A 4,189-nucleotide genomic window follows, 5' to 3' on the forward strand; every position below is an offset into this window, starting at 1 on the left:
AATTAATATCAATTAATCCATCAAACTCCGATTAAAATTTGACAGAAGGGTGTTCATATAGTCTTCTGTGGTCATTTACAATTGTGTGAATGATCACACGTTTTTCAACATTTTCTGCAAATTTGCAAAGTGTTGAAAACATTGTCGTAATGGAGTACAGTATTTGTTTTTCAAATTTTGAGAAAATTTGGAAGAAGGCTGTAACACAGTAAAATGTGGAAAAAGTGAAGCATTGTTTATATTTTCTGGGTGCACTGTGTGGTGGCTACCCTTTTTGAGTGTGAAGTTGTTCTACTGAAAGCTTTAAAAGCAAATCTACTGGCATAACTAAATGTATCCTATTAAATACCAGAGTCATTTTCACCATTGCTAAGAAGCTGAATATGATCTACTTTTAGCAAGAGAGTGTGCAAGTCTCCCAGAGTACTTTGTTCATTGGGAAGTCTCATCCATATTGATTTTTCTATTCACAGGTATGAGGAGGAATAATTGCCCCCAGAGCTGAGTACTCAGATGTTTTCATTGATTGCTGCAGTCGCGCTCATATTCAGCCTCAATCTCTGCCATTGATTGAACTTTCTGTCTCTACCATGACTACACACACACACTTTACACTCTCATTAATTTTTGTGTATCAGCATATATTTTCATTTAAATTTTTCTCTCCATTTCAAAGTTTTCACATTTTTAAATACGCTGGAACTTGACATCGTGCCTCTTTAAGCTCAACGTGCGTATGAATGGATTTAAAGCCGAAAGAAGCTTTACACGGTGACTCTTAATTAGAGGTACAGTCTTTTAGGTCTCTGTAAAATTTAAATGTTTTAAAATTTTATCTAAATGCAAAGAAGAGCTAATTTCTCAAACAATGTTATGCCTCGTTTCATTTGAGGTGAGTGGATTTACATGTCACCCCTTTGAGGTCAGAGAAATAGGAAGCTTAAATGACAGTTCGTCCCCTCAATGACCAAAACAGCATGAAAGGTGTAAAGTAACAGTACTTTCCCTGACCAGGAATCGAACCCAGGCTGCAGCAGTGAGAGCGCTGAATCCTGACCACTAGATCATCAGGGACCAGCCAGTTGACAGATCAAGAATGTGCTCCAGCAATGCTTTTCGATCCTCTGACTAGAAAGGTGACATTGTCCCTCTTTAAACTCGACGTGCGTGTGAGTGGATGGAAAGCCAAAAGAAGCTTTACACTTTGACCCTTAAGTAGCAGAAGAGTTATGTCAGGCTGTCTTCTAACCTCCTGAGGTTCTAACCTCCTTTCACTCAAACTTCAAGCGCAACTACTTTTGTCTTCCATGTCCCCTGCACCACTTCCTTTTAGGTGAATAGAAAAGGGCTGACAGTGTGGCCCATTCTATTTTAACACTTTGATAGCTTGAGCACCATCAGCGAAAACAGCAGCTCCATTCAGGAGTTTTAATGTCTGTGTGAAGGCCAAATGAGTGTGACCATTTTATATGCTTTTTATAATATTTATAAGTTGCAGGCATCATGGTCAGCAGGTTCAGTCAGTGAATGTTCTGATTACAAAGGCCTTTGCAGGTGCCAATCACTGTGGATTTCTTTGATGTGGCATCAATTTCTACTTTAACTGTAGCATGATGAAGTTGATGTTTCCTTTGGAAATCTGAGATAGGTGAACCCTTTTCTTTGAACAACCTTTATTTGCACAAGTCTCACAGGTAATAATGGATAAAATATGTTGTGCTTTTAGATTAAGAGTCACAAGTGAGTCAGTGACCTTGAAATGGAATATTATTAAACCTGACTTCTTATTAGGTTTGGTATGCCTGTTTGTGTGAGAAGCTGACAGAGCAGTGAGGCACACACTGTGTGCACAATGGCCTCTGGTTGGTGGGTGCTCTCAGGTTTGCATGCATTCACACTAAATGAATCGCATAACAGAGCAAACACAAATAATAATAATAATAACTTAGAAAAAAAACTCTAAAATAAGCTCAACAGAACAGGTTAAACATGGGATAGAAGCTTCTGTCTGAAATTTAGGTAAACAGGAAAGTTTTGACAGTTGGATGATATTTTAAATGTGTGTGGAGAGCTATGCCTCAGACCCAGGTGACTGTTAAACCACAGAACAATCAATAAAATGAGAATAAAACCAGGCCTGTCAACAGCTTTGAGATTTATACACACACCTCTCTCTCCCTAGAAACCCCATCTTACTGTCTCCTATCCTTTTCAGGATAATATCCCTCAATCCATCACTTGCGCCATGCATCTCCCAGCTTTTAGCTTCTCTCACACCAAATGTCAATCCATCATAGGTTCCCATTTCTCTCCTCACTCATTGACTTTCTCATTGTCTCTCTTCTCTTTTCAAACCACCTCATGTATAATCAATCCCGTTTTAGTGCCTTACCCACACTCCAGCATCTCTCTCTAGTCTGGTGTTATTGACCGATCAATCAGACCAAAGTTTGGCCTCACTGACATCCAAAAGATGGAAAAGCACTTTCTTGACCTGCTGATGAATTTGATGTATACATATACCCAAACCTGTAACTTAGTGAAAGTTCTCACACCAGGACAAGTCAGCATTTTTAAGTGGAACTACACTGTTAGGTAATTGAGACTGTAGCTGATAGAATATGTTGAACTATGGAAGTTAAGAAATGTGACTATGTTCATACATAGATGCACAATGACTAGAAAGTATAATGAAATCAGATTGAGCTACAGAAATCTTTTATCCAACAGATGTTCAAGAAAACTGCATAAATGTTTTTATCACTCTAAAGGTGAACTATATATTTAGAGACTAGTGATTACATGTCAGATCACTCTCTTTAAAGTTATATTTATCTGTTAGTTTAGAATTGAGGAAACTTTTAAGAATGACTGTAATCTTGTCTTCCCCCTGTGTAAAAGACTGCAGTGCATGTTTGCACATGGAATTTACTGGGTTTGTTTTGGAACCTGGCCTTTCACTGAAATGTAGAGTGAAAGATGATAGAAACAGTAAAATCTATTGTTTTGTTGTGTTTTCTTTGATTTGTGTATTGTGTCAGAACCTTAGATTCTCAGAGACAAACTCCCAATTCCGAGTCAGAAGAAGATAAGGTCATTTTACTTATATAGCACATTTTCAGCAACAGGGCAGTTCACAGTGTTGGGATCCTGGGTTTGGGGGTTTGTTTTTGTTTTGCTTTCATCCACCAGAGGTCGCCCTGAGGTTGTTTTGTTTCCTCTGCCGCTGATTACCTGTTCACCTGCGAGTTATCATCTCATCAGAGGAGCTTAAGAGGAGGTTCAGCCCAGTGGCACAAAAAGTGGGTATGCAGCGCATGCAGTGCATAGGGGCGCTGCACCAGAGGGGGCATCAAAACCCCGTCTGGAGGGGGCGGCGCCCCATGATGCCTTTGCATACACTTCACCGCGCCCTTGCGCTCCTTCACATTTAAATGTAAATGTAGCGAGTTTTACCTTTCACGTGTCTTCGTCTCGGGGGGTAAACATGTTTTCTACGCTCCTTCACCCTTACGTACCTTCCTTTTGGGGGGAGAGGGGGGCGCCGATTTATGTTTTTGCATCCACCTGAATAATATGTAGTTGCGCCCCTGGTTCAGCCAACACTTTGACACCAGAGTGTACTATCCATACAGGTACTAATGGCCACCTGTGATTCTTTGTGAAAATTCTCTAGTAACCTTTTGTTGTGCCTCCTCTTCAGGAACCTGTTCCGTGTCGTGTGGTTCTTCCACTCGAAGCATCTGTGCTCCTGGAAGTTTTTTCCCTGTAAAAGTTCTCCTTGTGACGTCGGCAGATGTTACCCCCTGGATACAAAGTCAGGGTACGTGATTTTAGTAATTACATGTTTATAAGAGCAATTTTCTGTTGTCCTTCCATGGAAGCGGGCAGCATCCAGATGTAAATAAAACACTTTTTAATATAAGTTGCTGCTTTGACATGATCACAGAACTGCCAAAACATATGTACAAAAATCCTCAATAAAACATAAAATATTTGAAAATCAGACAGTAGACAAAGTGAATCACAGCACCGTCAACAGCCGGTGTAACGATGAACCGATGCGGTGAAGCTACAAGTAGCAGGAGAGCGTAGCTGCTCCAAAAGCTTCATACACTGAATAGAAGGAGAGCTACCATCGATACTGTTGCAGCCAGGCATGTTTTAATGTTACACAAAACAGTTTTAG

The 4,189-nt window shown here is 40.1% G+C and overlaps 1 long non-coding RNA gene across 1 annotated transcript in view; it reads left to right on the top strand.

Annotated features, from left to right (window-relative positions):
- LOC107834086 (uncharacterized) overlaps positions 1-4,189 on the top strand; it is a 69,923-nt gene that overhangs the window by 65,531 nt on the left and 203 nt on the right. The gene's annotated exons all lie outside the window — the stretch shown is intronic.

Source organism: Poecilia formosa, unplaced genomic scaffold (assembly GCF_000485575.1).
Source record: "Poecilia formosa unplaced genomic scaffold, Poecilia_formosa-5.1.2 Scaffold517, whole genome shotgun sequence".
NCBI classification, from domain to species: Eukaryota; Metazoa; Chordata; class Actinopteri; order Cyprinodontiformes; family Poeciliidae; genus Poecilia; species Poecilia formosa.